The 27,735-nt window shown below is 47.0% G+C and overlaps 2 long non-coding RNA genes across 4 annotated transcripts; one reads left to right on the plus strand and one right to left on the minus strand.

Annotated features, from left to right (window-relative positions):
• The first annotated feature begins 3,072 nt into the window (after positions 1-3,072).
• On the plus strand, positions 3,073-4,110 carry LOC113566302. 2 transcript variants are annotated; one of them, XR_003409050.1, is made up of 3 exons: positions 3,073-3,599; positions 3,656-3,772; positions 3,838-4,110. It is a non-coding gene; the product is annotated as an uncharacterized LOC113566302 (long non-coding RNA). The 2 variants fall into 2 exon arrangements; XR_003409049.1 differs by having other exon boundaries at positions 3,076-3,599; positions 3,653-3,772.
• A 1,776-nt stretch (positions 4,111-5,886) lies between these two features.
• LOC113566303 lies at positions 5,887-6,955 on the minus strand. 2 transcript variants are annotated; one of them, XR_003409052.1, is made up of 3 exons: positions 6,397-6,955; positions 6,224-6,340; positions 5,887-6,158 (listed from the first exon to the last, which is right to left on the minus strand). It is a non-coding gene; the product is annotated as an uncharacterized LOC113566303 (long non-coding RNA). The 2 variants fall into 2 exon arrangements; XR_003409051.1 differs by having other exon boundaries at positions 6,224-6,343; positions 6,397-6,953.
• Between the last annotated feature and the right edge of the window lie 20,780 nt (positions 6,956-27,735).

Genomic DNA, 27,735 nt, shown 5'->3' on the forward strand with positions numbered 1-27,735 from the left:
TTTCTCTGTCTCTTTCGGGGTTGCATTTTATTTAACTCAAATTGAAAGGGAGTGCCGAGTGGCCCCATCGCCCGATTGCCGCTTTGTGCAATTTATTGTTTTTATGCGTTTGTCGTGCACTTTTTAAGTAGTTGTCATGGGGTGGGACGTGGTGGGGGGGGGGGCATTATTAGATTTTGCAACAGAGAAAGTTTTTTCTGTTTCCAAATGGTTCGTGCCCCGCAGGTCTGATTGCCACCCGAAGGACACACACCTCCCAGTACAAATCACATTCGAACACCCCCACCCATACACATACACAGACACAGACACAGTGTTGCAATTCAAATTTGTATAGGTGCTGTGGCAGTGGCACTTTAACGGGAGTTACAACCAATTAAAGTAATTAGCCCTGGTTCGTCGTCTGTCAGCCAGTCCTTTGCAGGTCCACTGGAAACTGGCAACTGGCAACTGGCAACTGGCTCTGCCCCGAGGTGACAAATACCCTTTCACCCTTTCACCCATCACTCTAACGCTCTCCACTCCCTGCGGCTCCCTGTCGCCCCACGCCCCATCGGACATGTGAATGCGCTGTCCGTGTGTTTGTCAAATACGTCAACGCTTGTCGGTTGCTTGCTTCACTGCCGTCACACATTGACAAGTTGGCTTTTGGGGCGCAGCATAAGTCACAAGCCCACACACCCACATACACACGGAGAAGTCGAGTGAGAGAGGGAGGAGGTGCGAGACAGACACAAGCAACGCTTGAATACTGGCCAAACCAATCGGCAGATACTCTGCGGCAGGACCGCGAGCATACATATAGTATGAGCCTTCATGAATCCACAGAAAAATAATCTTTTTTGATCTTTAAGAATTCTAATTCTGGCTGCATTCAGCCAATCAACTGCTGGCTCGTTTGGATAGTACTTAACCGGCAGCAGGAGGGACCAACATCGAAACCTGCAGCCCACACCAACACCCACAACCAAACTCCAAGAAGCACCCAACTCTCACACCACAAGATCTGGCGCAGGCCAGCACACAGGCGACCCAACTGTAACACCAGACCCACCCCAGCCACCAGCTCCAATCCCCACAACTGGTTGGAGTTCTGGCTTGTTCAGTCCACTTGGTTCGGTTCGGTTTGGTTTGGTTCGGTTCGTTCGCCTGTCAATTCACTCAATGACTATACAAAGCTCGCCCCATCCCCCCCCCCCCCCCCCCCCCCCCCCCCCCACACTTTGCGTGTGTGTGTGTGTGGGGGAGAAAATCTCTTTTAATTGCCAATCGTGTGGAAAAATGAATTTTCCATCGAATTAGTATTCTGTGGCTGAAATTCATTCATGAAGCACTCATTAGGAAATCCTCAACTGATGTTCGTTCGGCTACCCGCTCCCCCCACAGGACTCTCTTGTTGTTTTTTTTTTTGTGTCTGTTTTTGCCCCCCCTTCCCCGCCTCCACACGTTCTCAGTTTCTCGCTTGTTATGAGTTGAGTCAACATATTTTGCAACACTTACGAGCACGAGTATGTGTGTGTAAGGGAAAGGGGAGGGTGATTGGTACGGTTGATGGGGCGCGGCTGGGGGGTAGGGGAGACAAGGACCCAGCTCAACTACACCACCACCGCCAGCCCATGCCCAGCTAGTACTTGAAATCAAAATCAAGGAAGTGACTATAATTTTGGTGTAGCATGTTGTCGGTACGTGTTCCAATATGTCAGCATCCGGTGATGGGTTTGCCACGTTCCCGTCCCTCTTTCGCCCCCTCTCTCTCTCTCTCTCTCTCTCTTTCTCTGCCTTGGTGATTTTGGGGCCCGCCTCCACACCAACTCACACCCGCTCACACGTGCACGCTCTGTTGTAGCTGCTGCTGTTCCGCTCCTTCTCCCGCAAGTGATATTTATATAAGGTGAGGAATACCCCCTCAAGTGGCATTTTTGTTGGTTGTGTCTGCCATCTGGCCTCTTACCTTATATTGATTTACCTTGACTGCTGCTTCTGTTGCCGGTGCTTTTCTCCCACACACCCCCTTCTCTGTGTGTGCGAGTGTTGAGCACTCTTCACTTATTTTATTGATGTTGTAAATTTCTGGTAATTGAGCTTAATTTTTATACACTTGCCCCACAGACCCACCCTCCCCCACTGCCGTTTGCCATCAGCCATCAGCCATCAGCCATCTTCGTCTTTGTTTTATGTTGATTGCTGCTTGATGGCAGTGAGAGAGAGAGAGAAAGAGAGACCAAGAGTGAGAGAGGGGAAGACGCATTCGCCGATTGTCGGTTGAGAGATTTTTGAGGTATTCCGTTCGAACATGTCTAGTGGCTGACCAGGAGCAAAAGTCGAGAGTCGCATGACGATTGATGATAGAAGATGGATTATGGGAAGGGGAATTAGTGGAAGAGTGTACCGAGGAACACTCGATGTTCAAAGAAGAGCAGAGTGTCATACGAAGTGGACAGAGGAACACTCGAACGGAAAAGAGTCGAAAGGAATGTGGGTCACAAAATAAACCTGAGTGGAATTCAGGTCAAAGGTAGAGGAGCAAGTAATGGTACATTGCTTTTGTCCTTCTTTAATTGAAATTAAATGAAATAGTTTCTCCTCCTGCGTTTCCCCGACGAGACCATTCTCAATTACAGTTTCTCGGTGGTGCTTCTATCTTTTGGTTTTAGCTTTGACATTTTCGGCTTTTTCCTATATTATGCGACTGGGAGAAGTGCAGCCTGTCGGAGGAAAAACGCAAATAATGTCTATCGAAAACAAATCAATCACAGAAACTTCCTGTGTCTCCCTGAAGCAATCGAACACATGGAAATACGCGAATAAACCAACAGAAATACATTATTCTCGGATATAGAAATCCCAGGGCTTTTTTCTCAGGTTTTTCTTGAACGCCCCACGGCTGTTTCCTCTTTGCTCTTTGATCGGATCAGAAACTAATGGGCGACTGGTCACCGAATTATTACCATAAGCCTACTGGTTACGACTCTACGAAGTTATTGTTACCGATCAAACATCAAACGTAGATAGCCGCTTCGCATGTGTCAGTGTCGTTGTGTTGAAATTGTGTCGTTCAGAATTTTAGTCGCCGGGAAGCATTCACGGAGCTAGTGCTAGGGCCTGGGCTTAAGGAGGATGGAGGAAGCCAAGCCGCCACTTCCACCCGACGAGGCAATCAGTCGTGTGACTCTGTGCAGACGTGGATGCATGTCGTCCGGAAGAAGTTCGCAAGGTTCTGAAAACGGCCAGCCTTTTGAGGAGTTCAGCGTAGGATGTTGGTCAATGGCGAGATGTTTGCTCCTCCGTGAAGCAGCGAAGCTCCAGGTCCACAGGTAGCTGCTTCTTACGGCCGTGAATTGCAGATCGAAGTGGAACGCACGGCGGACTCAGACTCGAAGATCCACCTTAGCTCACTTCGCACCTTTATGACGGATAGGACACATAAAAGTGGTGAGTGGTGCCGCATCTGGAGGTTTGTGCTGGGGGCGCCTGTCATTACAAGGCAGTTCGAGCGGATTGCTCTTTCCTTGAGAAGTCTCTCTTATTGGAATCGATTTCGCACCGGACCGTCTGAGAGAAGGGCCGACATTGTGGAGGAGAAGTTACAGCTCGAGCAGGTAAGACGCGTCGAACAGCCCTTTCCGCCGCCTACAACGTCCCTACACCCCAGAAGCACAGATGATTCGCTCGATTTGCTGGTCGATCTGTTGATATTGTGCCTAGTACTACGATGCGACTAAACCAGTGGGATCGTCTGTACTCTGCACTCTGTAAAACTTCACTCGATGAGGTGAGTCCCGAGTCCTGAATCCCATATGCTATCTGCATCCAAGCTAATCCCTACCTCTTCCGCAGATCTCAAGGGCCCTTGTGGTGCCTTGTGGTGACATACCTCCAGCACTGGTCTCCAGACATCTCTGCCAACGTCTCTTTGCGCTGAGATCTGCAGTTCAGCTTTCGCGTCTGCCCGGGGTTCGACGCAAGATTGCTTGACTTGGGACTTGGGAACCCTCATCGCGAGAGAGTGTACCCAGGGACGGCCCTCGCCTTCGATTACTGGCTCTTGTTGCTTCAGATCCAGTTTCGAAGGGATATACAAATTAAATGTCACTTTGGTTTTAACGCTCAGATCTGAGTTTTCTTCACATTTAATGGATATTTGCAAGTTTAGGGACTTCTCAAATAGTTAATCTGTGGTTGCTTGAGCGTGAAGATTATTCTGGAAGTGTTCTAGCAGAGTGAAAAAGAGATGCTCCAGTGGTAGCGATTCCCCACAGAATTGCAGGCAATACCCAGAGATTTGCCGGCTATCTCTCAAGGCATCTACTGAAAGCCAGTGGATATTCCTAGGAGGCGAAACCTTGACCAGTGCGGAGTTCGACACAGTCGACACAATCGAGAGGGAAAGTTGTGGTGCAACCAACAAGCGTTTTTAATTGATTTCCCAACTAGAACTAGAGCTTCTTCTTGTTCATCCTCTTCATCGGGGTCACCCACTCTTCGCCATCCACCGCTTTTATGTGTGGATGTGGACGTATGTGTGTGTGTGTGTGTGTGTGTCTGAAAAGTTTACAATAATTTTTGAACATTCAATGGCCGCAACTAAAAACGCCAAATGCCATTGAGGGAATGAGGGAATGAGGGAGTGGGCGGCCAAGGGTTGGCTGTTGGGGCTCAATCCACAACTGAGACCCTATCACGGAAAAGCGATGACAAAACAGGAATCTGGTCGGAAGGGGGCGATGAATGAATGAAAACTTTTCCCAGCATTTGTCTGCTGGCATATTTTGAAAAGCAGTTTTCGAAAATGCACACACACAGAGTAGGGAATACGAGTAGAGACGGACACACATGCGAACAAGCTGGGAGTTCAAAGTTCAACGCATGATTGTGGAAATGGAATTGCCAAAGTTGGTCAACGGAGGAGGCTGGTGGAGTGCTACCGAACGGGGCAGCCGTCCGTCCTAGGGCGAAAAAAGTTGCAACAACACAAAATAGAGCAAAATAACAGAATATATATTTGAATACCCTCGCGAAAGTAGATCTGTCTTTGACCAGATATTCTCAACGCAGCGAAGCCACCATCACCATCAAAAGATGAGTCGTCTATCTGTTTCCAGCCTTCGGGGCTTTCGAGAACATTTCACAGACCCCTCCGCCGTATACAGTTGTACAGGTCGGAGCCGTCAAGATCGGATCCCTATACAGTATTGTGCTATCGGAACACTCTTGTTTCGAAAGATAGTCCGACTATATATCGGATGTGTGTGTAGTCAATGAGCCATCGATTCGCGAGGGTACAAAATGCCTCGGACCCCAAAACCAGACTCCGTTGCTTCTACTTTTTTATATAAATATATATTTTTTTGGGTGACATTTTCTGCCTCCCTTCCCCTTAAGTTTTTATACTTTTTTGCATAATTTCCTGTTCTCCCTCGCTCTCGCTATCTCTGTTTCTGTCCTCCCACTTCTCCTGTTTGGTTTGTTGTCATTTTCGATGACAGTTTCGTTGGGTCTGCCTTTTGTCCACAGTGCGAGACAGCAGAATGACCACTCCCACCCACTGTCGTGCCCCTTCAATGGGGGTGACACATGTGGGTCGAGTTGGGTGTCGAGGCGGTGGAGGTGGCGGAGGCGAAGGTGCACAGCTGTGTGCGAATCATTTTAATTTCATATCTGAATTCCAAAGTTCCTAATTGAAATTGCTTTGCGGGTCTCTCCAACCCAATGACGTTGGCAAAGAGAGCAAAGGACGCAGAGAAGGAGTTAAGATGGGAACGAAGGCAGAGGATATGGATAAGAAAGTGAAAAAGAGAAAGGAGAAACACCCAACAGAAGATAAGATATAATAAAATACCACTGAAATAAGTGCATACGTATGTATGGCAGCTATACAATTGTGATTTTTGTATATAAATGCATTTAATTTTATTTTTCTATCCCTTTGAAACTGGATCTGAAGCAACAAGAGCCAGTAGTCGAAGGCGAGGGCCGTCCCTGGGTACACTCTCTCGCGATGAGTGTTCCCAAGTCCCAAGTCAAGCAATCTTGCGTCGAACCCCGGGCAGACGCGAAAGCTGAACTGCAGATCTCAGCGCAAAGAGACGTTGGCAGAGATGTCTGGAGACCAGTGCTGGAGGTATGTCACCACAAGGCACCACAAGGGCCCTTGAGATCTGCGGAAGAGGTAGGGATTAGCTTGGATGCAGATAGCATATGGGATTCAGGACTCGGGACTCACCTCATCGAGTGAAGTTTTACAGAGTGCAGAGTACAGACGATCCCACTGGTTTAGTCGCATCGTAGTACTAGGCACAATATCAACAGATCGACCAGCAAATCGAGCGAATCATCTGTGCTCCTGGGGTGTAGGGACGTTGTAGGCGGCGGAAAGGGCTGTTCGACGCGTCTTACCTGCTCGAGCTGTAACTTCTCCTCCACAATGTCGGGGCTGAGGAACCCTGCAATCGATCCACACTCTGATCCCCCTTCTCTCAGACGGTCCGGTGCGAAATCGATTCCAATAAGAGAGACTTCTCAAGGAAAGAGCAATCCGCTCGAACTGCCTTGTAATGACAGGCGCCCCCAGCACAAACCTCCAGATGCGGCACCACTCACCACTTTTATGTGTCCTATCCGTCATAAAGGTGCGAAGTGAGCTAAGGTGGATCTTCGAGTCTGAGTCCGCCGTGCGTTCCACTTCGATCTGCAATTCACGGCCGTAAGAAGCAGCTACCTGTGGACCTGGAGCTTCGCTGCTCCACGGAGGAGCAAACATCTCGCCATTGACCAACATCCTACGCTGAACTCCTCAAAAGGCTGGCCGTTTTCAGAACCTTGCGAACTTCTCCCGGACGACATGCACCCACGTCTGCACAGAGTCACACGACTGATTGCCTCGTCGGGTGGAAGTGGCGGCTTGGCTTCCTCCATCCTCCTTTAGCCCAGGCCCTAGCACTAGCTCCGTGAATGCTTCCCGGCGACTAAAATTCTGAACGACACAATTTCAACACAACGACACTGACACATTCGAAGCGGCTATCTACGTTTGATGTTTGATCGGTAACAATAACTTCGTAGAGTCGGTGACCAGTCGCCCATTAGTTTCTGATCCGATCCAGCAAAGAGGAAACAGCCGTAGGGCGTTCAAGAAAAACCTGAGAAAAAAGCCCTGGGATTTCTATATCCGAGAATAATGTATTTCTGTTGGTTTATTCGCGTATTTCCATGTGTTCGATTGCTTCAGGGAGACACAGGAAGTTTCTGTGATTGATTTGTTTTCGATAGGCATTATTCTCGTTTTGTTTTTCTATACGTTTCGGGTCCTTCTTCGCCCTAGACCCATTTCATATGGAAATTTACAAATTTCACTTACACCTCTCACCTTAGCGTTCTTCTTCCCTTTCTAGCCTCTCCATCCAGGCGAATTCGGTTAGAAGTTTTGGCTTGTTCTTTTGTTGTTTCTGATTGCTTTCAAGCCCTGCAGCTGGCCTTCCCCCTTGAGCTCCGCTTCTCCTGGCGGGAAAACTCAATGCTTTTTCCAGCTGCCGCTTTTTCCGTATGCATGAATAACAGTACAAGCAGAGGATGGGGGAGAAAGTGCAGAAGGAAGCTGAAACAGTAACCAGAAATTCAAATTTTAAAGCTTTCGCTCATTTCACGCGTGATTTGCTCTTAAAGTGGAATTGACTCGCCCGGAATGGGTGGAGGAGGCGAGAATAGATGGGATTGAGCGGAAATGACTGGAAATGGAATGGGCTGGGGCTCTGGCCCATCCACACACAATGCCTTCATCAACACAAAATAAAAACAAGAAGGGAAATGGTATGGTAGAATGGTAGGAATTAAAACGTCCAGTGATGATGGGAATGAAACAGGAAGGAGAAACAGAGAAGAAGGATTCGAAACGGAAGAGAATGTAAGGGAATGGAACGGAACACTTAGCCTGTCTCATCCCCTATCCTTGTGGATGCAAAAATAAAATAAAAGAGTGCAAAATTAAAAAGAAACCGAAACCACTTTAAAGTTCGCGACTGTTTCGGCTTAAACTTGCCCTTTGACTTGTGGCATTGGCATGTTGCATACACAACGTCATAAAGCATACTTTCCACACCATGCCATGCCACCCTCTGGCATAGCTAAAAGCTCAAAGGGAGCGCAAAAAAAGGTGGTGCAAAGAAAAAACAATGTCAACAATGTTGCACTAATTGCGTCACAGGAAGGCAACGGCGCGGCGGCGCCACTGCCAATGCTTGTGCTTGTGCTGGTGCTGGTGCCTCTGCCACTCCACCTCCAGGCCACCTGCCCCACGCCCAACTGGTGTCATTCCTTTGCTGCATTGAATTAAGCAAAATTATTTTGTTCACTTGTTTTTGTGAGTCTGCGTCTGGTTCTGGTTCGGGGTCTGGTTCGAGGTCTGAGGGTGGTCTGGGGTGGACCCCGCCTGGCACCGGAGTGCATTTGTGGATGTACAGTTGCCACCTCTCCTGTGGCTCCCTCATAGTGTTGGGATAGTGTTACAGTGGGACCTAGAGGGCTTTTACTGTGGTATTGCATCCAGTGGCGGTACTACTCCAATGAAGAACCGACCTCTACAGATGTTCCCGCTTATGTGTTCACGGTTCTTCATAGTCTGGTCTCCCTGCGTTACCGTTGACTGCTTGACATCACGGCTTCTTCCGGCACTCCTTTCGTTTCTTACACTCTGCCATAAAATCGCTTGAAGGGCCGACCGACACTTGGCGACAACTGGCCAGAGGAGTATCCCATCCGCCATAAACCCTTTAGGAGAACGAGTATTTCGAGCAGTTTTTCAACTAAAGGATAACAAAGCCATGAATTTCATATTGTGCATTTCATTTGGCTAATGTTCCTTCCTTGGTAGCTTGTGCCACCATCTGTATCCTAAGCATCCGTGCGCTCTGCTTTTGCCTCCATCTGAGGCATTGGGTCTTGAAGGGAGCGAGCGAAAAGAAAAACGAATTATACATTTGTTTTTGTTTGCATTTAACCTAATTTGGATCGCCGTTGGCCGTTTACGCATGACAAACACGTCGCCTGGACAAGGGCCATAAAGGAATAAGGACACAGTTCCGCCTAAAATTATGCACCCGCACAAACACACACATTGAGGGACTGCTCTGTTGGCTGATGCAAATATTTATGACAGCGGGACACAATTTTCAAATACTTCTTTTCTTGTATTTCATTATTATTTTCTGAAACATTTTGAGAATTCCCACAGCGTGTGTCTTATTGACTGTCCCTCTCTCTCTCTCCCTAATAACAATAATACAAATAGATTCGAAAATATAAACTCTCTGGGACTTTTCTTCCCCCCATCACAGCTCCCCCGAGTCTCTGCAACTCCGGCTTTGGTTTTGCTGCTGGCAATGCTATATTTCATTGGCCTTAATAGAAAATGCCATGCACGGCCTTGTCTGCTTCCCCTTCTGGACCAACACCCCAGCTTCCACTTCGCACCCGTCGTCAAGCGATTTACTGGGCTGCTTTCGTCACTGCGGTTTCAATATGACAATGGCCCAAAAGGGAAACAGGAATGGTAAGTGGAGTTGGAGGTGGTGGTGGGGCCAAAACAAAAACAAATATTCCACAGAGAAAACGGCAAGTGTGCTCGAATGGGAAGTACCCTAGATGACGGGCATATTCATTTTCTCGAGGAATCTCCTCGATTCATAATATGACGAAACTTATTAGTCGGAATTTGTGGCCAATCCACCCTTCAAGTCGAGGCTAGAGGGTGTATATGTCTGACCACCATTAGGTCGTCAGGCGTGTCATTTTAAATAGAGTACGTGGCCACTCCTCAGACACTCCCCCATGACCACAGTCGGCTGAGGCAGCTCTCGCACTCTGCCCCCCAAGCGCCAATAAAATGCGTTAAGAAAAATAGTTGTAAAACGTTTGATGCATACTAAAATCGTTTGCAATTGAATTTGATGCTGTCCCCGGTCCCTGCGCCAGCTAACTGCTTACTGTCTACAGCTTACTGCTCACTGCTTACTGGCTGCTGGCCACTGGCCACTGCTTGTAAGCAGTCTGATGCTTGATGCTGGTCGCGTTTCGCAGCTCATTACGCATTTCTGTTGTGGCTGCGATGGCTGTGCTGTTATTTGTGGTTTGTTTGCTTTTCGGTGGATTTGTGGATTTGTTAATCGGTGGCAAAAAGGGTGACCCCAACCCCTCGCTCCCATCCGATTTGTGTCACTCGCTGTCTCCCTCCTCATTCCAGTATGGCGCCATCCATGTCTGGCTTAAGCTACAGCTCAGCAAAGTGATTAAAAAGCGGCAATCGCAGCTATCTGCCACCCTATTTCTATCGCTATGTTCATGTTTGCGGTGGGTATAGATATTTATACCCTTTGCTGTGGGTATGGGATAATCTCTCGATTGTATAGATTTTGTACAAGAGCCGTACAATAAATTTAAATGGGAGAACCTTAAAAAGATCCTTAAAAAGATCTACTGTGGAAGCAGAAGTAACATATGGCTTCTTGGTATATACATATCCGTATAGTGGTAATACGACAACTTTTAGGTGCAAGCTCATATACATTTGAACTAATCCTTGGCCTAAGTTCCGGCCCACCTACAAGAGTATTCGAAGTGTCGGTTCGCTAAACAGAATCCCAATTGTTTCCCACAAAGTTTGTTTGTTTGCTTTTGGACGACAGTAACCTTTATTACACACAAAGGCTGCTGGGTGTTGCTTGCCTCTACGCCAGCAGTCAACAAGCGTATCGCGTTAAGCAGTTAAGGTGTTTCCACTTTGTTTGGACAAAGGCAGAAGTTTCCCAGACTCGCTCCGAACTTGCCTAAACTTAACTACTGGCGGGCAGCAGTGAATATTGGTGGCAGTAGTGCGAGTACTTGCACTGTAAGCACCCACTGATAGCAGTGCCCTCCTCCGAGCAGCAGTAATTGTGGCAGTAATTAATAAACTGTCATATTTACGAGCGTTGGCCAGCTTAAAGGGGGCATGGCACATGTGTTGGCCCCGTTTCGGGTGCCTGGCTCCCCTAATTGGTTCAGCATTAGGCGAAAGTGAATTATTGATGGCTTAAGCAGCGCTTGAGGCGGGCTCTTCTTTTGTTTACAGCGGCAGACACCCAAGAAAAAAGCCAAGCAAAATGAGGAGAGCACCGAAAATTCCTTTTTAAATATGATCGAATAATAGCTCCGAGACCGAGGTCGTGCCCTCAATTCCGGCAAATGTTGCAGGGCCAAGCTGTTGTGGCCTCTCCTGCCATTCCCCCCCATAACTCCTCCAGCATGTGCGGCCCCTTCTCATGGTTTACTCCTTCGAACTGGCGTCAGTCATTTATGACGAAGCAATGTGTTTTTTTTTTCAATTCCCCGCCCCTTCGAAGGGTGGCAAGTGCTTGTGTGTGTGTCCTAATGAGCGGAATGCAGACACAGACAAGGACACAGTGTGAAAAGTGGGGTTGCAGGGAAACAGAAAGCTCCAGTAGAATATTTTCTCCCTCACACAGTGGCGTGGAATTGGAATTGGAATACACTCTTTTGTTCCTGCTTCAATCCATTCCAAAATCCATGCAGATATGAGAAATATTTCGCAGAGTCTCTGTTCTTAGCCATTATGCCTGTCCTTGGATGAGTAAGTGCATCGTATACTCAAATATATTGCCATATTCATGGCCTTTGTCCCACTGTGCATACTTCTGACATTGCAGAGGTTAGAGGGGCCGGAGCCAGGCCAAATGGTTGTCGTAGCTTTTGCGTATAAACATTTGGGCACATTCCGTTCAAATTATTTGCGCATTCGAGCAGCTGTAAACGATTACGCTGCCAATGGAGAAAGAGGGGGAGAGTGGAGAAAGGCGGAGAGTACCGATGCCGCGACTGGCTCTGCTCTACAAATACTTATCGACAGGCAAAAGGGCTATAGCCACTCCATATGTGTCTGTGTGTGTGCTCGTGGGTGTGTTGCCAAAATTTTGCCAATTGCCTGTGTCTGTGTGTCCGTGTGGCTGGTGTTGCATGGGAGCCACTTCCTCCTACGCGCTCTTCGAACATTATTGAGCAGTCTATGCGCCACATTGCCCTACATTGTGGAAGAGCTACAATGGAAGAGCTCGCCTAGAAGAACCCACAAATACCCTGCCCCTACCTGCGGCTATTCTTACCTTATTCGAAAGTAAAATCGACCGATCATATAGGGTTTAGTAATTGATTTTAATTACTTCTTGAAACCAAATAGAAGCGTCAGTGCAATGTTCCAGGCAAAAAGGTTCAAAAGACAGAGTTCAATTAGGGATATATTGCTGCCCTTTCTACGATGCAAGCTTTTGGCAAAAGGTGTAACACTTTCGAAAAGGGTATAGAAAGTGAGGGCACAGAGCCACATGCGTAGAACCAGGGACCAGAGCTATCCCCCTTCACCATTTCGCAACTGCTTGCTCCCCTTCTCTAGTTCTCTTTCTCCATCTTCTTTTTATACCCGTTACTCAAAGAGTAGATTAGATCTGTGGTGAAAGTGGATGTGCAACGTCCACAAGGTAGCGCTTCCGCTTACTCATTCCCTCTCTCTCACACACTCTTCCTCGTGCAGTGTGCGCCCTCTGGCGGATAGCAAAACCTTGACTGAGTACCGGGTCATATGCATACGCGGCCCTAGCCGCAGCTCACAACATCCCCACTCGTTCTTTTTCCTCTTCTTCTGTCCGTGTTTTGTTCTTGTTTCTGTTGCTTTTGGTACTTAAGTTCGACAACTCAATAAAATGTGCTTTATGGCTGCGAAAGCAAAAAAAACGAGAGAGCAGTACCAAAAAAGAAGAAGCGAACATAATAATGGGTCACAGCCCCTGTCTAGGCCTCTGCCTGCCAGCCGGGCCCTCGAGCACCAACCCACTGCAGCAGTCATCACAGCTGCTGCTCCAACTTCAACTCTGCCCCTAACAGCGACCCCTTATTCTGGGGGTTTCTGCGTTCGGGTTCCATTGGCAAATTGATTTGCAATAATTTAAGTTTTTTTCTTCCCCTCCCCATTTGGTGTTGCTGTTTCTTTAAGTGAGAAAATCGTTTTATGATAACATTCCCTTCTTTCCTTTTTTTCTCTAAAATATTATGTTTCTTTTTTTCGTCCAATTTTTGTTCGCCCCAGCTCTGGGCTCTGATTGAGTTTGCCAAATTTTCGGCATCTGGTTTTGGAGTCGAGAGTACGAGCGTTTACGGGGTGGCATCAAATAGAAAACTATGTATGTGACTGCGAATCAGAGATATTTCTTTGTACAAATCAGAGTAGGAACTGTTAAAGAAGACCCCAACCTTCAAGGGTACAAACAGCTTTGACAAAAGAATTTTTAATATCTCTCTATAATTGCAACAAGTTAGCGAGAGCGAGTCGGACGAGCGAATCGAGTGAGTCGGGGGTTACCGAACAATCGCAGCGAGTGCGCAGGAGGCTTGCCCCCTAGATTTAATACAAACAAATAATATAAATATCATGTAATTAATGCAAATAAGTATCAGATGCAACTATTTTTACTGGGTTCCTTAAAAAATGTGAGAAAAACGAGTCTCTTCCTTTTTTTCCTCAGTTCATCTGATTGACTTCGCCAATTATAAATAGTTTTTTTATATTATAAAAATTAACGGATTGCCCCGAAAGTTGGCCATAAAAATGTTGCCCTAGAAAGGCCTATGACCTCCATCTTCGGTGAGGGCTTTAAAAGTATACAAGTCCCCACCTGAGTTCTAAGATTAAAGGATTACCACGCTATCATTTGCGGGAATGTGTATTAAACGCGTTAAGCACAAGGATTCAGATTTGGACACGTCCCGCCGATTGAGGGTATAGGGTCTAAGGGTCCAAGGCAGCGAAAGGGGGCACAATCGCAGGCACGGAGGAACTTAAGCGTTACCGCCAGGACAACCGACGCGTCGGCTGAAAGTTGCAACTTTCTTGGCGGCGGAGATAAGGAAACTTGCAGCAGCGCCTTGTTGAACTTGAGACTTAAGTCGCGTTGTGGGTGAAACAGCAGAGGGCAGAGAGCAGGCCAAGCCGTCGACGTCGACAGAGACAGAGACATGGGTAATTAATCAAATGCGCGTGATTATCGCACCAAGGACAGCAAAGGAGGAGAGCTGGGAGTGAGAGAGAAAGCCAAGGTTGCTCTGTCACGTGTGCGTGTCCCACTCTCTCTCTCTCTCTCTCTCTCTCTCTCTCTCTGTCTCTGCTTCTGTCGTCTGTCTGTCTTTCTCTCTGGCGTGTGTGCGTGGCTTCATTCAAGTGTAACGAAAGCAAATATTAAAACATATTTTAATCTAGCAAATGCTCGGCTCTGCCACCCCCCTTTGGTGTTGGCTGGTAAATAATAAATTTATCATTTGTCAGCAGTTAAATGCTCCGAAGTAACCGTGCAGAGAAGGACCGTACCCGTACCCGTACCCGTACCCGGGCACGAACCCGGACCCGGACCCGGGCAACGAATTAATAATTCATTGCGTATATGAACATCGCGCTGCCACACTAGAGCAGACACACACACACACACACACACACAGCAGAAAACTGTCACACGACATATTGACTCACACACACACACACACACACACACACAGAAGGAAGACAGAGTGTGATAGTGGGTGAAGGCAGGGGGGAGAAAGCTACATCCGGTCGCACAAATATATGTCCGTATATACACATTTGCAGACAGACAGCCTGCCCATTCAGTTGTAATAAATCGTCAAGTTTATGTTTGAAGTGTTTATTGAATCCCTGATATTACACGCGTCGACAGGGGGCAGAGGGAGTGGCAGGCGCAGGGGGACAGTGTGGAGTGGCAGATGGATAGGAATAGGGTTAGGGATACAGTAGGTGGCAGGGGGTAGGGGCAGAGAGAGGTAAAGGAAAGGCAGTCAAAGCAAATCCAACAGGAAAAGCAGTGCAGCAGAGCAGCAGAGCAGAGCAATGCCCAGAGATGTTGTCAGCAGCCAAAGGAGTAGAAGAGGCAAGAAATTCGGCGCCCAAAGGACTATAAGAAGCTGTTGGCCAGTACAAGATGCACGACGAAAGGGAGTAGGGGATTCGAAGACGTGGAGAGCACTGTCTGAGCTGTCTGGGGTATTCCCGTAAGTGCGGAACTTGAGCATGTAATTGTATAGAGTTTAATCATACTTCGATTGCAAATGAATCATTAAGAATATTTTTTAATAACATTAATGTATATTTCTGTAGTTTTTCTATGAGTTTTCATGAACATCTGGTGTTCTCCAATCGAACAGCGATTCAACGGTTTTACACTTACGGGAATGCCCCTTCTGCACTATGGCTGGGAGGGGAACAGCCGTGGAAGGGAAAGGGAGGGTCAGCTTCCATTTACACTGCTGCCACGCCAGGCACAAATATTGATTGAACGTTGAATTGGCCTTGTCTGTGTGGCGCAAAGAACACCCACCCACCTCTTGCTGGTCGTGCTCCCCACTGCTGACCCACACATTTCATCACCACTCTGCCAACACCCCAATCCCCCCCCCCCCCCCCTCATATTTGTTGGTATTTCCCGTTACATTTGTTTGGACGGCTCAAAATGTCTTGTGTGATTTTTTTCGTAAATCCTTTCAACGTGTCGTCAAAATGAACCGGGCGACAGAAGGAAAAAAGCTGGAAAAATCCAGGGAAACCGTTAAAATATTTGCACAGACTGTTCGGCACACCCCCACGCATCCACAGATCATGTGGAGTTACTTTTGGATTTGTTTGACATTTGGCCGTGCGTGCGAGATGAAGGGGGGCTGGGAATTGCTTGCGATATGCCTAAGACAAATATTGACAGAAATACTTATCAACACACATACACACATATACGGAAGAGTTTGGCGGTGGGATGGGGATGGAGATGGGGATTCTAAGTGAGAATCATCCGCCTAAGTGTCAGCTTCTGCTGTTTGCCTAAGCAAGTGATTGCTGTTTTCCCCCTCCTGCTCCATCACCATGCCTGACAGTGTCGCCCACTATTTGCACCTTCTGCTATCTCTCTTTATCCGACTTTTGGCCACAACCTTGGTCGACTATTTTGGCGCAACAAGTAGCAGAAAATGTTGCTAAAAGAAGGTCCTGACTTAAAGCATATCTGATCTGATCCTTGGGCAGACGCTAAGCCGCGATTGCCGCCTGATCCTTCGCCACTTCCTTCGCAGGATGCTCCTTGAGGCCAGCGGCTGATTCTTGATGAACAGCGACATGGTTCAAAGAAATCAGAGAAATTTGGAGGCAGAAGTCCTAGCTGCCAGATTACCCTAGTAGAGTACTAGATTATCTACCAGATTACCCTACCCTACTAGTTCCCCTACTTGCTCGGCATGCAGGGTATCAATTACACTTGGCCCAGGGAGTCTGCCACCACACCTTTCATTATCGATGAATGGTGCAGTGGACATACGTGGACCTTGGATAATGGCCTGTGGCAATATATACTTCACATATAGCATCTTCTATTTCCACATCAACATAACACCTCACTGTTTTGGTTGGGTTCCTTGAAAACCACACTAAAGTATTCATATTTATTTTTAATAATGTGCTACGAGTCTTAAGATAATATAATTGTCTCATACAGGCTACGGACGGCCTCTGAACTCATGGATATCCGCGCGTCCGCTTGCTGTACTTCTGGTAGAAGGCATCCGACACCGGCCAGCACAGTGGCGATTAACGCGATAGGTACGGATATGCGTGGACTTGCTGCACCACGGCCAGGAACCTCTAGACGAGGCTCGACAACACCTTGCTATCCTTTTTGTGCGAGTTGTGGTGCCCTTCCGGCATTGGGATTGGGAGAGAGGATGCTAAGGTATTTTTTTGTTGACCCAGGACCCAGGGTGTCCCATTGAGCAACCATGAGGAATGCACTGGCTGAAACTGTTGCATTTGAAATAGAACCGATGCTGCCCAGTTGCGGCGGCCCCACAAACACCCACACGCGCGTATATTTGTATTTGTTCTACAGATGGGTGGATGTGTGCATAAATCGTTGGCATCAGCTGTTAGCGACCAGTGGCCGGGGCTCAACACTTTCCCTTTTCCAATAGGAGTGGAGTGGAGTGCAGTGCAGTGTATGTGTGTGTGTAACCGCAGAACATGGTTTAGCTTTGCATACCCTTTGCCCCCACTCTGTTGATCCCCCCGAATAGAGGTACCCTCTGCTGAGTGTATGATTAGCACTACTCGTATACTCGTATGAGCAGAAGATTGTCAAGCGTAAAGCAGAAAGTATATATTAGAAATATTCTAAGTAGGGGACTTAACGTTCAGTATAGTCCTGTATAGATATGAATATTATATTATATTTGATTAATAATATTAACAATTGATTAGTACGGTATTTAAGAGGTACGACTAATCTGCAGTAAGGTTTCTTTTCTTGTTGCTTCTGCACCTGCTTGTTCTTCTTCCGCCTCCTTAGCCTCCTTCCACTGCCACTTGAGGGGGCAGCAGCCTCGCGTGTAGTCCATTAAATGAAACTCACTTCATATTGTTAGGCCCGACTCTCGACTCCTCCTCCTCCTCCACCGAGACTGTGCTGTGTGCTGTGTGGCATGCCACACGGCCTGTGCGCCTGGCCTGGCCTAGCCTGCGCTCCTGCTGTTTGTTCGTGTTGTAAATTAAATGATTTTCACGCCACGCCGGAGCAGACCACCAGAGTCCGGAGTCCACAGACATGGACCAGAGCGTAGCAGGCCATTTTTATGTGTTTGTTTGCGGCGGCCGCGTGTGGCACGTTGGCCTCTGCCATCACACACACCCACACACACCTCTGTCGCTACCTCCCCGCGACTGTAGATGCCACACAAGCTGCCCTGCCTTTTTGGCCATGTTTTAACGTTAATTCATGGTCGTGTTTTTATGTTGCACTCGCTGAACGTTGAGGCACTGGCAATGGCAGTGGCAGTGGCAGTGGCAGTGGAAGTGGGCCAGGTGGCTGATCCTGCGGGGGGAGCGAGTGGGAAGATGCGGATGGGCCAGCCCGCGTCGCCTTTATTGGCCATTGGCCCGTTGACGGGAAAAGTGTTTGGTAAATAAGCAGATTTTCTCTTGTCTTTGTTAGCCCCCTCCCCCCTCCGCCTGCTACCCACCCCTTAATGGAATGGCTTTTGTATGGCTTACCTGACCGCCAGCGGATGATGGCAGATGACTTATTTAATTAAATCAGCTTTCGCTCCGCAGGCCTTAAAATATTCGCAGCGACTTCTCTCCTACCACGGATTTCTATCCGGGTAATACCGTGGCCCCCTTCCGGACATCTAGGTAATGCCGGGCATCCTTTTGTGGGTAATCCACCCCCTGTTCATGCGGCTAAGCCGCTAACTAGGCAATGATGGCCATTTTAGGGCCACCAACAAATCTCCACGCAGATGAGTGAAGAATTCCAGGGATTTGAGTGAAAGATAATAGGTTTTGATCTCCTGCAGTCCCCCTTGCCACCCTTGCCACCCCCAGCACTTCAACATCCCCTCAACCCCCTCTGTATCTACAGTATCTCTGCACAACTTGCAACATTGCTGCAACAGCAGCCCCCAGAGAAGAGAAAGGATGAAAGCAGCGCCACACATTGTCAGGCCATGTCACCAGGGGGCGTGGCAATAGCTTAACGATGCCAACTAACACATGACAGTGAAAACTCTGTACTTTAATCACCCTTAGATAGGGGAACACACAATATTGCACACGGAGAGCTCCATTGGGAGGCAACCACCAGAGAGGGATGGGCCCTCTACCGATGGGTGAAAAATGCACTGAATATCCCAGCTGGAACATTCCTCTTAGGACATCTCTGGGGAAAAACGATCCTTCGAGCAGATAGTACTTCCACGATCAGACACATCTCCAGGGGCCTTGGTGTCCATCCCACAGAGAGCTTACTGTCTCTAAGGCACAGGGGAGAGCACACTCGAAGCTCTGAAATGCATAATTCTCGCACAATCAGTTTTTGAGCAGGGTACAGAGAAGAGAAAGCCGGAGAGAGAAAGCGCTCAAAGCTCCAAAAGCAGCAACGCAAATGACACGAGCCATGGGAATCTCCAGAGGGGCAGAGCATCCAGAATATGGAGCACAGAGAGTGTGAGAGGGGGCAGGAGAGTGGGAAAGTGGTAGAGCGGTAGGACACCGAGAGAACAGAGCACTGAGAACGGGTAACGGCACAAAAATGCCCTTATCAGTTCCTGTTTCCTGTCGAAAGTTTTCATATTTTTCGAGCGAGCGCCGCCGCCGCCGTCGCCGCCGCCGCGGCCAGCAACAACAATAAAAGTAAACAGCAAACGACGACAGCAACGCAGCAGAGCAGCACAGAAGCACAGAAGCACAGAAGCAGCGACAGAGCAGCAGAGACATGAAGCGACAACAAAGCAAAGCACACGGAAAGTGTTGCTATTTTTTTCGTTCTCGTTCTCCTTCTTCATCTTCCTCTTGCCATATACTCTATGCAGAGGGTATTCAGGTTTTGGCATATAAAACACACGTGAGCGGAGCCCTCGAACACTCCGATCTCCGATCTGTAGAGGAATCGTCTCATGGGATGTTGTATGGAGATCCGCAGAATTAATATACTACGAGTATGATCGGTAAGCAGTCCTCAAGGATTTCAATCGTTTTGTTTCCAGTCCTACAAAATTAAAAAATTCATTTTGTTTATATATACCCCTATTATTTTGCTATATTTTGATGCATTACTGTATACACCTTCAAGAGAACTTATCAAACTGACCTGCCGTTGCTATTATTGATATGTAACTATTATATCAATTAGCTGATGCAAATCTATATATAGATGCATGTATGAGGAGGATATATTTGATGAACCTCCCCAAATTATTCAAGAATACGAGTATAATGTGATATTATATTTTTATTCAGGAATTTATAGGCTCAAAATGAACCTTGCAGAGGAACGTGCTAGAGGAAAGCAGAGTTGTCATACAAAATAGAGCTAATATTCCTAATAAAGGATCTCCGAATACATTCTAAAGGGTAGCCCAAGGTTCGGTTCTTAAGCATAAATCTGTCTTTCCTTTTTTTTTTTTTTTGTTATGTGAAGCTCCAGCTTCAGCTTTTGATTTTGAGGGGGAGCCATTGGGGGGTGGGTGCTGGCTGGTGGAAGAGCCAGAGAGCCAGTGTAACCACAATAAAAAGCAGGAAATATTTAAACATTTTTCTTTTAGTTTTGCATGGAACGAAAGAGTGGAGTGAACGAAAGTGGGTGGGTGCACGGGGCAGTGGAGTCTAGTGGTTGGGGCAGGCTCTGAAGCTGGAGCTGGAGCTGAGGGACACAACCGTTTTCACACTTATTGTCAGATTTTGTTTTGTGTTTGCGGTCGCCGTTGCTGCCTCTCTGCCTCACTGCCGCTGCCTGGCGTCGTTTGGTGTGAAATGACGCACAGCCGAGATAACACGTCGCTGTGTGCCACAAGCTGCAGCAGTTTTTTATGTTGCAGCTGTAAATGTGGCTACAAAACGGGTGAACCCCCACCACCCCCACCACACGAAGGATGGGGATAGCGGCAGGACAGGATAGAGGGACAGAGCGAGCACATGGAGCTGTTCTGCTCTCAATTTGTTGTGCCTTTTGTCTGCTCTGATGACGTTCTTCAATTTACAGGATATGTTCATAATTCTGTAAGAGGACACATACAACCACTCAACATTTATGCCCCGTTCCGCCCCCCACCCTCCGTCAAGCCGTTAGTCAAGAGGCGAACGCCAAAGGCGGCTCTAAGGAAGGGAGTGGATGAAAGATGGAATATGGTTGCACGATAACAGGGGCACTCATCAACGACAATCCTTAAGAGCAGAAGGAAGTCAAAGAGGTAGAGAAGAGGTGGAAGTTACCCCCCAAATGAGTGAAAAGCGATTGATTTATTCATAAGTACCTATTACATATATCAACTTTTTTGAACAATCGAATGAATAGTCGACCGCCATCGATACCAGTCGCATGAGAGGTGGATAAGGCAGGGATAGGCTGGGCATTGCATTGTGAAATGGACACATGGCTAACAGATTGAGTAAAGGAATGTGGTGGATAATAGGGAGAGATGACAGTGGAACAATGATCCAGCCAGGGCCCTGGCTGTGGTATGTTGGCAGTTAGCCAAGAGGAATCGCAAGATGGTATCGGTATCGGTATCGGTATCGGTAAAATTACCTATTTTTGTTGGTGCCTCTGTTTCTGTGTCCCGAGTGTCTCCATTGGGGCATCCACCAACAAGAAAATTCATTGAAAATGTCATTAAATGCTCCCCAATCGATTCAGTTGAGGAAACAAATTGAGTTCTCATTATTGTGGACTGCTTCCAGGAGTTTTCAATAGGGGATAGCAAATATCTCAGCTAATATGCAATTTTGTGTTCAATAAAAACCCATACTTATACAATTTCTTTACCTATCGATCCTGAGGTGTGTGTGTGTGGCTCGTAGCACGTAGTGTCGTCTGCAAAATATTGAAAAGTGGGTGTTTGTGTGCTTGAATATGATTTTACATGTGTCTAAAGGAGGTGTGGGTGCGAGTGTGGGTGTGGCAGAGGGAATGATGGTTCCTGCTCGTGTTTGACAATAAGTTTCAATTCCTTGTGCGTGTGTGTCTCACGCTCTCCCCCACTCTATCACCGTGTGTGTGTGTGCGTAATGTGAGCAACACTTATCAAAAGTTTGTCGCTAACACATGCAAATTGAAATGTGCGATTTACACACGCCCACACGTGCACACTGCGGCACTCGACACTCGGCACTCACACTCGCATTCGGTCACACTGTTGTCACTCGTTGCTACTGCTGTTGTTGTTGTTGTTGTTGTTGTCGCACACGTACGCGACACATGCAGCTGGCTCCTGCTACTGCTCCTCTTCGTCCTTGTCTACATGGCCTCCAACTTTCGCCTGCTTTAACACCTAACAACCAAAGAACAACTTGCGCCAAACGTTGTCCTTGCTGTCCTTGTAGACGCTGCATACTTATTATTGCTCCAGCAGGTGTTTGTCGAAGAGAGAGAGAGGCAGAGAGAGAGAGACAGAGAGAGAGGGAGGACTTTTTCAAATTCAAAATTCACATACACCTGTCCCCAATCACAAACTCCAAACCTGAAACGAAGCCGGGGTCCCCATTCAGGCTCCATCTCTAGCTCCTTCTTTTGTCGGATAGGACTTTGAACACGAGTTTTAGAAACAAAAGTTTTTGGTTTTGGTTTCTTCGGCTCTTGTCCCGGAAGTTTTCTTGGAATAGAAGAGCACAGTGGGAAGGATTAGTTAACCATACACACACACACACACACACACACACGCCCATACATACGAGTGTGCACGAATGACAATAATCCCTAAATGAAATGTCCGCTTTGCAATTCAACGTAACTTTTGTGTATACAACTCTTTTGTTTCAAATATACTCGCACACACCTGCAATATATTGACTCTGGAGTAGGATTTCTTTCATAATTGATCTTCGATTTTGGAGCTTTTGGGAATCTCCTTTCGGCTCGGCTTGAGAGCATATTTTAGGATAGATATTCGAATGAGTAAAAGCGATGTCTATCAGTAGGTAAATGTTCCAGGGTATTCCCACGTCGTCAATGCGTTCTTCCAGCCTTTGGCTGTTCCTCTGCCACCACCCCACCTCAGAGCACTAGTGCGGATCTAGTGCGGATAATTGCAGCTCGTCGAGTGTGGAAAGTTTTTCGAATCGCAGAATGATTTGTTGCACTAAGAGCCGTGGAGTGGAGCAGCTGCAATTCATTTAACCGAATCTGGTAGTAAAAATTGCATAATTGCATCATTATGCCCCGCCCCCCAGCCACCCAGCTAACCAGCCCCCAGCCGGATTCGTAATTGAGTTATTAAGCACAAAAGTTGAAGACACCCAAAAACTCTGGCAAAAGAGGCTGGATCCAACGATGGCGGGCTGCATTCACTATTTAAGATGAGTGGCACCCGCTGACAAGCTAAATACGAGAGGCCATCCCCCGCCGCAGAATATCTAACGTCTATTAGATAATTAAGCCACTTTGTGGCAGGTTTGACAGGCCTGACTTTGGACGTGTCATCAGCCCCAGTCTCGGCCCCAGCCTCGGCGAAAGTTCCCTTGGCCAGGAGTCTCAAGTCGAATCGAGTCTCAGCTCGGATCTGAAGGGAGGTCTCGCCATCGGCCTCCTCCTCTTCCACCTCCTCTGACAGTTAAAGTTCAATTAAATTTTCCCATTTTCTGACATTGAAATATTGAAAATTATGTCAATTGGGATTCGGTTTCGAATTGGGACTGCGATAGGGATTGTGTCGCCTCTTTATCTGACAGAATGCAGAATGCAATTCAAACTTTTTTGGTGCGCCCCAGAAAAGTTTTGTCCTTATGATGGCCATGGGTGTAGGATGGGGCAGCGAGGAGCAGTTGTGCCTTAGATGGGAGGAAGAGAATGATGGTCTAATGGACTGTGGTTCACGGACAGAGAAATAGCGTACAGAGAAGAGATTGATTAGAAATATAATATTCTACGGATAGTATAAGACGTTTGGTGTCCGCCAAAGACAGGGGTAGCTGTTCGTCCACAGAAAGGACACAGGTGGACGCCTCAGAGAGTGGCCGAAGGATGGAGAACCCAAGAAGTTAACGGACAGTGGACGATGGGACAAGCACAGGCTGAAATATTGTAAAGATGTGGGCATAACTCTGCATAACGGACACCGTCGACTGTCCGGCCAACGGACAGATGATGATGATTATATGCTTGCCAACAGCAAGCCCCATCAGTGGCAGTGACAGCGACAGCAGCAGCAACAGCAACAACACCGAAGGAGGCGCCCAACCGCGTGGATGGCACCTCGACTCGCCCCCGCAGCACCACCCTGGCCATCCTCAACCGCCGCTGCCACAAGAGCCAGGCCGCCAAATGCCACCACAGCTTGTAGCAATTGTCGTACCATTTGTCAGACGGACGAGTCGACACTCCTCCCTCGTCGCGCAGGGCGCATGTGCCACATTTGGTGGCCACACGACGCCCCGCCGCTGGCGCCCTCAAGCGATGCGATCCACCACGTGGCCGGAGTGTGGAATCCATGCGGCACATGGTGGACCTCATTCGTTTCGAAAATCCACTTCGACAATTGGCAAGGAGCGTTCGCCGTGTGCCCGCTCGGCCCCAGAGCTCGGCCTGCGCCTCGGCCCCAATATCCAACGGCTGGCGGCGACGGCCGGCGCTCGTCGCGGTTCGGATGCGCTCGGCTCGGCGCGACTCGTGTGCGCTGAGCCACGAACGCCGACCTCGGTCGCCTGCGGAGGCTGTGGCTCCATGTTGGAGCCAGCCTCTGCTTTCAGTTGATCAACAGCGTCATTGTCGGCTGGTTGGACGCGCGAGTCGAGCTCTAACACGAACCGAACCGAACCGAACCCATCTGCCGCTAGAGCTGCCACAGCGCTGCTGCCACATTACAGTTAACAGTTGCACGTCGCACTGTCCGCTGCTGCTGATAAAAAGTTCAATTAAACAAGCAAATTTTAATTTAAATAATTAAAAAAGTACTGCACCCGGGCACCTGTGCGTGTGTGATATATATTTTTTGGATTTTTTTTGCGGATATACCTTATACCTTCCCAAGCAACTGTGAAGTGAATCAAAGATATCGCGGCCCGATCGCAAATGTCGGAGAGGAATTTTTGAAAACAAACCCAAATGCGAATCATATCGAAACTGTATCCTCGCGGCCCCCTCGATCGCAATGGGAAAATGCTGATCCTGCTGCTGCTTATCGTTACGCTAACGGAAGGTAAAAGATCAAGGAAGTCCCTCACAGAGCGAGGAAATGCAGGGAAATTCAGCATTTCCATGGCTATGGCAGTGGGGAATTCCAAATGGAAAATATGTGCATTCAATATGAATAGTTTTCGCAGTGGAATGAATTTAATATTTGAATTTTTATGGCTGGAAAGTTTATCCAAAATTTCTCTTGAATGGAGAAATTATATGTTTCGAAATAGTTGCTTGCTTTATTCGATTTCTAAGCTTTACCTAAAAGTGGAACATTTGGAAGTGATTATTTTAAAAAATATCCCTAATATAATACAAGTTTAGATGAAATTGAATGAATTTCTATAATCACAAGGTTCGAATCTATGCAATCTTTGAGCTAGTAGATTTTCGGTTGATTGCACTTTTTATAATACTATAAATGGGCAATTATTTATATCCTACCAACGATGAATACTGTGATAAATCATTTATAAAAGGGACAATATGGACCTCATTAGCAAAAATTCGCCTGAACATTGCATATGCTATATCAAATGAAATTTTTATGCAGATTACAATATTACTCCTTTTCTGGGAAGTCATCCAACTTTCACCATTCGATCATTATAATTGGAACAACGCACATTAAAATTTGTAATCGGGCATTTACAAATAAATCCCATATAAACTCATATTTTTTGCTGGAAAATTCTTAGCGCAAAGAAAATCCTCTTTTTTCTCTCTAAAATGTTGATCAAAATGGACAGGGAAACATTTAACCGAAGCGGTTCTATAATATTTGCGCTTTTTTGCATTTTCCAAGATATTTTATAGAGACTTTCTTGAGCAACGACCAGCATTTTCATTTAAGAGATCCACTTTGTATCCCACCCAAATGGCAATTTCAATGAACTGTCGAAAAAAAACTGAAATAGCTCAAAGGAAACTTAATCGAAGAACTTTCGAAGTTTTAGCATGTGGCATAATTCAGAAGATTCTTTCCCTTCTTTCTTGTGGCGGCATTTGAAGCGATCTTGAGAAGATCTGCTCTTGGCAGACTGTCATACTGTAATCAGAGTTGTGCAGTCCTCGAAAGACAGCCGGGCATGGCATAATGCCAAACCGTAATCAGTGTTACGCAGTGCCAGGCAGACAGGCGAAAGAGGCAGGACACTTTCATATGCAGGCAATTGAACGTAAACCGACTTGATAATTGTTTCCACGTAAAGTGAGTTTATTAAACCCCTAGGTGGTACAGTGGAAAACATGGACTGGGAGTGGGAATGGGACGGGGACTGGGCGTGGGGTGGGGGAGCGGGCGATTAATACGGCATCTGATGTCCCGTTTGCTGTTGGAGACTGCTTAATGCACTGTCATGTCTACAAGTCCGGCCATTGTCCTACTGCATTGTTGCCATTGCCAATTGCCATTTGGCATTAAAACGTATAAATAACAAACAAACAAATAAATAAATAAAATACACACACACGTATGTATATGTGTTTGTGCGAAAACAAGCAAAGCAAAAGACAACAACCAATATCGAGCCCTGAACAGAGAAGAGGGAACACTGCACATTGAATGGAAATTTAATTGACTCTCCGGCCCACCCGCTGGCTCATTGACTCATTCACCCACTCACTCACTCACTTACTCATTCGCCAGAGCGGATTCCAGCGATACCGCGGATTCATTGTTGCTATAAAATCTGTTCGGCTTATGCCTCATAGACCCAGGCAGGGACAGTGCGTGTGAAAGGTATTAAATCGAATTTGGTCAGCGATTCAGAGTTTAAATATTTCAGCACGTTCCAGACTGTATAACTCACAGTGAACGGAATAGTCTAAGCATTTGGTTATCAACTCTAAATTGGAATCAAGATCATGACCAACCTGATTGTCGACAACTTTTTATGAATTATGAATTATGAATCAGGAGAATCTCGCTATATCCGCTATAGGAGCTATAGTATCCAGTATTTTAAAAGTTTAGCTTGAACATCACGGGGTTGCAGTACACCCCCAAAGTAGTCTTCCAATAGAATCATAATTAGATGTTAATTTTGCCTAAACTTCTATAAAAATTGATGTGAAAGCTAAAACCAAGGTCAAAGTTCTACTCACGGCGGATAGATCAGCTTACAATTTCGCAACGCACTGTCTGCTCATCCATCCGTGCACACATATATCTCTTCTCATTTTAATTGCGTAAAAATTATGTTTTCACCTGCCCCCCGCCCGGCCAATCCCCTGCTCAACCACAGGACCGCCGGACCGCCGGACCACCTGCCTGGCTCATTGTCTGCCTGTTGTCCTGGCTCCTGGCTCCTGTTTACTGGCGCTACCGGCTCCTGTCTGATGTCTGATAATTGTAAAAAATGGAGTGCCAAATTGTTCACGTCGGCGCGACAATCGCAAAATACTTTCCTTCCTGGCATTAAATATTTATATAAAGCGAATTGTCATCCCATCCCAGCTCATCCCATTGCATTTTGTTTTGTTTTGCTTTGATTTATCCCAAAAAATAGTTATCCCCATTGTTTCAGGACTCCATAGTAATTTTCGGCTACTGATTATGCAATTGTATCATTAATATTCGTGTGGTTGGTGTTCAACATGTTGCGTTAGGGGTATGGAAATTCGTTAGAGAGAAGGATCGTAGCTAGAAAAAGAAGCCACAAGAAAAACATTAATGTTTGAATTGATTATTCCAGTTATAGAAATCAAAACCGGACAGATATATCTTTAGATTAAGGACCTGAATTCCTGAATATATGATTGCTATGTTTCTTGGCCCCCACTCCAAATCCCTTTCAATCATATTCTGAAAAGTGGCAAGCCCCCTGCGCAATCGCTTCGCTCGTGCGTCAACCCCTGGCTCCCTCGCTCGGCTCGCTCGCTCCGATATGAGTAATATACACATATCAGACAATGATCCAAGGCATATTTATAGGACAGTAGGAAATGGCTTTCCTAAATTTTAAAGCTTATTGCCACCACAAAA

This window comes from Drosophila persimilis, unplaced genomic scaffold, assembly GCF_003286085.1.
Source record: "Drosophila persimilis strain 14011-0111.01,24,50 unplaced genomic scaffold, DperRS2 tig00000663-arrow-arrow-pilon, whole genome shotgun sequence".
NCBI lineage: Eukaryota > Metazoa > Arthropoda > Insecta > Diptera > Drosophilidae > Drosophila > Drosophila persimilis.